Source organism: Dendrobium catenatum, unplaced genomic scaffold, assembly GCF_001605985.2.
Source record: "Dendrobium catenatum unplaced genomic scaffold, ASM160598v2 fragScaff_scaffold_1339, whole genome shotgun sequence".
NCBI lineage: Eukaryota > Viridiplantae > Streptophyta > Magnoliopsida > Asparagales > Orchidaceae > Dendrobium > Dendrobium catenatum.
In genome coordinates, this window is record NW_021319801.1 from 469,986 (window position 1) to 478,873 (window position 8,888).

The window sequence follows — 8,888 nt, forward strand, 5'->3', positions numbered from 1 at the left end:
ATTTCATATCTCCGTACATCTTGCCACTTCTCGGATGAACAGTGATAGCGCTGAATGAATGAGTCATACAGATTCTCTCTCCTCAGATCTCCAAACACAGGAATCCACAAAACTTTCTTGCAGAAGATAGTACCAGAATTAGAAATTCGGATTCAGGCTTCTACCAGATTCAATCTGCGCAATCAACGTCGAATACTTAGAATCTAACTTCTGAGCTTCCTGAATCCTTTCTTCCAAAGAAGACTGAATACTCAACTGTGTCAAAACTCCAGAGTCCAATCCACTGGAGGAAATCACCTCAATTGCAAACGTCCATATCTCGAATCAGGAAAATCATCAGAAGTGAGCTGAATACCTAATAATCCAGAAGATTTCCTGCTCAGAGCATCCGCTACCATATTACCTTACCAGGCTGATACTGAATTGTCAGATCATAAGTCCTTGATCAACTCAAGCCCACTTCTTTTCCTCAAATCAGATCCTTCTAGTGAAAATGTACTTCAAACTCTTGTGATCCGTGAAGATCTCACATCTGACGCCATACATGATAGTGACGCCAAATCTTCAAACAAACACAACTGCACTAATTCCAAATCATGTTTCGGGTAATTCTTCTCATGTGGTTTAACTGTCTCAAGCATAAACAATACCCTTCCATGCTGATTGCAGCACACAAACCCAAACCTTTTCAGTGAAGCATCACTAAAACACCTGAAACCCTTCCGTACCTGACGAAGTAGCTAACACTGGAGCTGAAGTCAGACAATCCTTCAATCTCTGAAAACTAGCCTCACACTCGAGTGTCCAAAGCAAAAGCTACTGACTTTCCTGAGTCAGTCTCGTTCAAGGCGTAGCAATCTGAGAAGAAATCCTTTCACAAACTTCCTGTAATATCCAAGCCAATGCCTAACAACTACGTACCTCAAATACTGTAGTAGGCTTGGCCAACCCGCAACAGCCTGAATCTTTGGGGATCAACAGAAATGCTTCACTCTACACACATGCCCCAGAAATTTGAAATTCTCTTCAGCCAGAATTCACACCTTAGGAGGAACTTAGCATACAACTGATGTCGTCTCAGGTCTCCAACACAATGCTCAAATGTCTGGCTATGATCATCCTTCGAGAAGCTAAATACACCAGAATATCGTCGATAAAGATCGACACAAACTGATCTCAGGATACTCTCTTGAAACTCTTTGTTCATCAAATCCAAAAAAATAGTAGGTGCATTGGTTACCCCAAAAGGCTACCAGAACTCGTGTGTCCGTACCGATACTTAAAAAGCTGTCTTCGAACACATCAGCTCCATTCACCTTCACCTAATAAACCAGATCTCAAATAATCTTCGAAACATAAAGAACCAGAAGCTGGTCAAACAAGTCATCAATCCGTGGCAAAGGGATACTTGTTTCATTTGATTGTGACTTATTCAAATCCTATGTAGTCAACACACATACGGATGTTCTCGTCCTTCTTCTTCACAAACAAAACAGGTGCTCCTCAAGGAGAAACCCTAGGACGAACAAATTCCTATATCAACACCAACTCCTGAAGCTGAACTTTCAACTCATAAAGTTCTTTAGCTGCCATCCTGTACGGAGCTTTTGCTTCGGAGAGCTGTACCCGAAAAAACATTCGATAGAGAATCCACAATCTCTATCCGGAGGTTGTTGAGTCTAGTAATTAGGTTGTTAAGCCTAAGTGAATGTCCCAAGGCTACCAAGAGGGGGGTGAATTGGTAGTTTTAAAAAAACAAAGTTAAAATTTTAAGACCCCTTTAAAAATTATTGAACCGAAATTAAAATCTCTTTTAAATTTTGTAGAAAAAGGTTTTTAACCACAGAGTTTTTAAAACTGAAATAGAAAGTGCGGAACGTAAAAACAGTAAAGTAAATGACACCAGATTTATAGTGGTTCGGTCTATAACCAGACCTACATTCACTCCCCAGAGGCACCTCTGAGTATTGCACTAATACCAATAGTGACTCTCCTTTTGCACCCACAGCAAGGGGAGAAGCCTTTACAACACACTCTTCACCACTCCCCGGTTGCGGCAGAGAACCGTCCGTCCTTTTAACATACCCAGTGTTGCAGAAACCGTCCGCCTTCACACTATCCCCAGTGTGGGCAGAGAAACCCTTCGTCCTTTAACACTCTCCTAGTGTGGGCAAAGAAACCCTTCTCCTTTAAAACATCTCCTAGTGTGGCAGAGTAACCCTTCCGTCCTTTGCCACACTTTCCAGTAGTGGGCAGAGAACCCTTCGTCCTTTAACACTCTCCTAATGGGCAGGAGAACCCTTCCGTCCTTTACACCTCCTAGATGTGGGCAGGAGAACCCTTCGCTGCTTCACACTCTCCAAATGTTGTCGCGCAGAGAACCGATCTCCTTGACAGATCTTCTCACAAGAATTTAGAAGGAAGAAAGAAAAGAGTGAAGAATCCCAATGTCACAAGTTAGAGACTCTTACCTTTGAAATCAAGTGAAAGCCTTCTCGCTTCAGTGGTAGGAATCCTCCCTTGAATGCTCTCGTCAACTCTCTCCTTTGGTTATTCTCTCAAGGCACGAAGATCAAATGACAAAAAGATTGGGGTGGCAGTCTAATTTGGACTATTATACAAAAGACAGAAAAAACCGCCCAAAAAACTGCAAGTATTCAATTACTGTAGCAGTGGATCGCTCCTGTACGATCTGCTTGAGATCGATCGCTGGACGATTTACTTAAACGATTACAAATACCCTATTTGTAATATGGTACGAAATGTCTTCGTACAGCTGATCGTCCTGTACAACTAGGTTCGTCCAGTGTACGAACGGTTTATACAAGGTCGATCTAGAAACTGCGAAAACTGTCCTGAAGTCGGTTAATCGTTTGGACGAAATTGATTCGTCTGGACGAAATTTTTAAGAGGACTGATCGTCCTGTACATAATGTATTTTCAGTCTGGACGAAAAAGTTCGCCGAGGACTGATCGTCCTGGATGATAATTTATTTCCGTTTGGACGAAAATTTCAGAGACCCAATCGTCCTGGACGATACATTAATTTCGTCATGGGACGTAAAATTTTTACAGAGAACCTATCGCTTGGACGTAATTATATTTCGTCTGGACGATAATTTATTTCGTCTGGACGAAAATTTTCCAGAGATCCAATCGTACTGGACGATAATTTTTTCGTCCTTTGGAACGGAAGTAGAACTTAGAAAAATTTTTCAAGCAGTTCCTATTCGTTTCCATATGCTCTATAGGAGATAGCTGTCTGAATCGTTTAGTACGGAACTGAAGATCGTCCTGTACGATCAGTATAAATTCTACATGATCTCCTTAATGTGTGATATTTTTATTTTCTCAACTACAATCACTCCCTTTCAACTTGATTTCTAAGAAAAGTGCAAGCTTCAAATTTTACAAAGTATCTCATAGCTGAATTTAATTTGAAGTCTTCGTAGTCTGGAGTTCGTTTTTCCTGATTGTCAGTACACACAAGAGCAATACAATTTTCACAAAATTGTTAGGAGATAACTACACATTTGAAACAATAATGTTTGAAATGCATCAAAACTTATAAGTTGCAAAAATGAAAAGCATGCTAAATAGCAACTATCTTAAACAGAGGTAAACCAACCAACTCCTCGGAAATACATCACAAACTCTCGTACCACTGGGATATCAGAAACATAACCAACATCCGGTTCATATCCCGTACCGGAAGCCAAAAGGTATGGGACAACCCTTCTTCCACATTCTTCTTCACTTTCAATACGAAATCAGGACAGAGAGAACACCCTCAGTAAGCCTTAGAAATACACATCTCTCTCCTGACATAAGCAAACTTACTTGCTTCTCAAATAGTAATCGATGGGCCTTCATACAGACTCAGGCCAATCATGCCGCAAATCACGTCATACAAGAAATCAGCAACAGAATCAAACTGGATTTCCACTTCTTGCAGCAATCTCAAGCTCAGCAAAACAAACTTCCAAGCAATCAAGATTTACTTCCAGCCTGGCAAAATCCAGAAAGAAGAAACCGAAGCAAACCGAGATCCAGATGCAAAAGCCATCAAAACTAACGCGTCGGCGAAAAATGAAGTGACTGGCTCCGGAATCAAGACAGAAAAACACGCAACAGGGCTGATCAGAAGTATAATCGTATTCTGTCACCACATCCGAGACATCTCGACGCCTCCTGCTGACTCAGACTGTACTACGTCATGGCTGAACTGGAGCTGGAGCTGAAGCAACAGAGCTATAGGTTCCCTCTTGAACAGTAGGGTGGTCTCCGTGGTGCAGAACCTCGAAACCACCACCTCTACCAAAAATCCCTCATGTCACAGCGGCATGGAGGAACAGTCTCTCGTGTCTTCCCTGCTGAACTGGCAGATCTAACAAGCTCTCGGATAGAAATCAGATCGTCGATTCAAGATCCAGGACCTGTGGACACTCTGCAATCGCGATGTCCTGGGCTACCACGATCTGGAAGCAATGGACCAGCTCCTGTAGCACTGGCCAAAATATCGTCGTCCAAACTCTGGCACACAGGTGGCCACACTAACAGATCCAGAACTGGTCCGTACTCGGTCGTGTAGCAGTACCACAAATTCCTATTTCCACCCTCCTAGAGTCTCCAGAACGAACAAACCTTCCTCTGCCAGAGGAACTGCTACTCGCAATCACCCCCAAGATCTCATTCCTACCCGTAGTTCCACTACGCTGAGTAGCCATAACAAAATTAAAGATCTGTTCTCTATCTAGACGAGCTCTCTCCACAAGCTCAGAGAAATCAGAAATGTTGAAAGGTACCAGAGTGCAGCCCTCAGACTTCTTAGTAGTCCCCTCAGAAATCGGTAGCATTCTCAGCCAGAAGTACTCACTAGCTGTGGAGCATTTTCGGGCTAAGCAGTAAACTTACTGGCCTTGTACTAACATCACCGTTTTGCTCCCCGTGAACCAGCCTCAAGAAAACTCTCTGCTCTGCTGCACGGCAAGATGGGGGAAACAAACCAGCTCGGAATACCTCACGCGAAATTTCCTTCCAAGTATATCAGGGAGTTCATCTGCTGAAACAATCTTAAAAAAAAAAAAAAAAAACTAAAATATTAGTTATTGTATTTATATTAATAAATCTTTATCTTTTATGCATATGTCCAAATAAATTGTCCTCATAATATGAATATCTGATACTTCAGTTCAAAGCATATAATCATTACCCTTATAAGTAATTATGCAAAATAAATCCATTTACACTTTCTTAAACCTTATAGTGTATTTTTCCCACGCAATGAAATGTGAAATTCATGTTGCTTGCCACGTTAAACTGTATGTAGCCATTTATCTTTTATGCATATGTCCAAATAAATTGTCCTCATAATATGAATATCTGATACTTCAGTTCAAAGCATATAATCATTACCCTTATAAGTAATTATGCAAAATAAATCCATTTACACTTTCTTAAACCTTATAGTGTATTTTTCCCACGCAATGAAATGTGAAATTCATGTTGCTTGCCACGTTAAACTGTATGTAGCCATTTACACTCAAATTGCCAGATGTAATTCACAAGTTAAATTCATATGGCTTATAATGATTGCAAAATTCCAATACATGACATATTAAAGTTATGATAAATTGCTCAATATATTTTCTTTTTAATATCTCTTTAACAAAAAACAAAAAGAATGATTTCCTTACTTTCACCAATCAGTTGAGTTTTGCTTGTAACACGTCTCAATCCACGTTTTGAGTATAATGCCATGCAAACAGCCATATATAGCCCATTAAAATGTTTTTTTAATTAATCTAGCTATCCTCCGCATTAAAAAAAAAGAACTTTTATTTGGTCCGGTGAATGTACGTAGAGCTACGTTTGGCCGCAAGCACAAAACGAGAAATACCGAGGAAATACCGAGCAATACCAACAATAACGAGAAATACCATTATGTGGAGACAAAATACCGAGTAATTCCAAAAAATGCCGAGTTTTTTCAAGAAAAACTCGGTATTTTTGGGATTACTCGGTATTGCTCGGTATTACTCGGTATTGATCTTCACAGAGCGGTATTCCTCATTATTACCAAACAATATATAACAATACCGACCAAATACCGAGCTAAAACCGAGTAACAATCCTCTGACCGAACGTAAAGCTACGTCCGGTCAGAGGACGTAATAAAAGTTCCTAAAAAACTCTGCTCTCACCGTTTGCATTTATCAAGTAGATCCCTATTCCATCGAGCTCTCATTGTCTCCTGTTTCTTTTCCTATTCTTCACACGAGCAAAGCCGAGCCTTCTCCAAATGTCTTCACGTCCCACAACTCCAACCAAACTCTACTTGCCTACACTCAATCACATTATTCCATCTCTTAACCCACTCGTCCAGCTAGCAAGCTAAACTCTACTTGCCTTTCCATCACCTGTTCTACTTCATCTCCACTCACACTACCAACTGCCCATATAATTTATACGACATTTTCTACTACTTTCCATACACTTCATTAACTGCTATAACTCTGCTATAATCAAACACTTTCTCTTTTCAATCTCTTTAACAGAGATCGTGTACCACCAAAATAACCCACCACCTTGCTTTCTCTCCATATATCTATTACAAAATAATAATAATCAGAAAACAAATATAATAATAAAAAATCAGAAAATAAACTTAATAAAAAATCTTCAGCCTCTTGCCGCAAATCTCTATCGTTGTCGTAACCTCGCTTGCTCGTCCAGGTATACCATTCATCAAACTCTAAAATCTCAAATCCCGTTCTCGACGCTTGCGGTGAGCCGGCGAACCTCCATACGCGCTCATGTAGCACGGTGGGAGAAAATCCGGTGCAACGCTCTCGACGAGGCGGGTAAACCTCGAAGTGCTCACGTAGCATGATAGGGATTGAAGAAGTACGGCCGCGGCGTCATCCGACACCTACTTCATGTAGCGTGAAAGGGAAGACCCAAACTCCTGAATTTTTTCTATTTTACTGCAAAATAGAACCACTATATCACGGTTAAGGTAAAAGCCCGTATGTCCTCCAATGGTTAAAAGCTCATTTAGTAATGAATCATTGGGTGCACTCAATAAGACACAAAACTTTCTTTTTACTAAGGTTGACTAAAATTTGTCTTCTTAAACAGGCATCCACCCCAAGTCTATAAGGTACCCTTGGATGAAGCAACCTATGGCTACTGATAAGAATCCTTCGGGTCAGGTAAGGTCAGCTACCTCCTCTGACTAATTAGACTAAGGACCACGATAGCCTGGGACGACATAACCATGGGATCTTAATCGGGTTCATCATCATCCCACCCACCATCCACTTTAAGTATAAAAATAATAAATTTATAAATAAAAAATTTCATATGCCGCTACTATATGCTAGGTATTTTATACCTATTTAATGACTAGCCTTAATCAAAAGTGTTATCTCGTTATGGGAGAGGTAATTAACCATAGGTGCTTGTGCCTATAAGAAACATAGAACCAGATTATAAAGTCCTCACAAAATGAGGGAAAAATCTTTAGGTAGTGCTGTATCCCAAAGTTAATCTTCCTTCTTAACACTTGACCCTAAACATCGTTAAAACTCTCCAACGCAGAGGAGGTCAGGGCCAAAATTTTTGAAGCCCACATATTTATAATGACTCTGCTAGGGATAGGTCTCTCTTTTTATCTTTGGCTAATCACATATAAGCTATAATAGTAAATTAAACATCATAAAGTACAATCTATAGTTGCTAAAAGAACATGCTTATCTTTTTTTTTTGTTATTTTATTTTATTAAGTCTCTGCATTTTGAAAGTGTGGGGTAATCTATCAAAACTTTGAATACTCATCCCCATCTTTCATTTGTGCTCAATGGATCTTCAAAATACTCATTTTATTATGAAGCATAGATATGGGGCAAACATCCTCCTAGCCAATGTTGTAATAAATACTAGAAATACTGGCGCCACCATCTAGTTTGGTGGGCTACAGTTTCTTGCAGCTACTGTAATGGAGTCGCCATTCCTATTAATGGCATGAAATCTGAAGGGTCCACTGGGAGGACCCATTATGTAGAGATCTCTACACATCGTACGCATCTGCTCGTGCTACAAACTCCAACTCTTTATTCACTCGATTGAAATGTCCACGTGAGTATTGAGCCCATCTATGTTTGCTAAGATGAAATGGCAAGGCAGATGTAGAGAATTACCTTGTTGAGAGAGCTTAATAAAGCCCCTAGAAGGCATTCCTCACCACCCCTTTTTACCTTCTATCATGCTATTTTGATAAGATCAGGTAATAGTTGGTCTACTCTACTACTTTACTTTAGTTCTTCTCTCGGCTCTGCCTTTGCTATAGGTAAGGCCAGGAAAGGACCCTAGTACTTACTCATCATTCGGTGACCTTTTATTTTACAACTTTACTTTTTGATTCTCACCTAGGCTCTGCCCTTATTATAGGGTAAGGCCGGGGGTGGACCCCACTACTTTTTTTTTTCACCTTTTTGTGATCTGTTGCTCTTCACTCTCTCCTAGGCTCTGCCCTTGATATAGGATAATGGTAGGAGAAGAGCTCCCTACTTTCTTTCACCTTTTTGGTACTCTTTTACTTGTGTGTCTTACTATACTTTGCTTGTCACATTTAGTCAACGCCAACATGAGCAGTTAACTAGTTTGTTCACCGCTCCTGTTAGGGGTCCGTTTGTTGACCCACTTTTTCCCCAGACTCTTAGGTCAAAGGGTTGACCTGGTCAAATTGACCAGGCCAGGCCCCAAGACCTCTCCCATTCAACTTCTTGGGCCAAACCAAATCTGTTGAGCCCTGACCCAGGCCTGGGTCAGGGATCATTATTATTTTTCAATTTTATTATTATTATTATTATTATTATTATTATTAT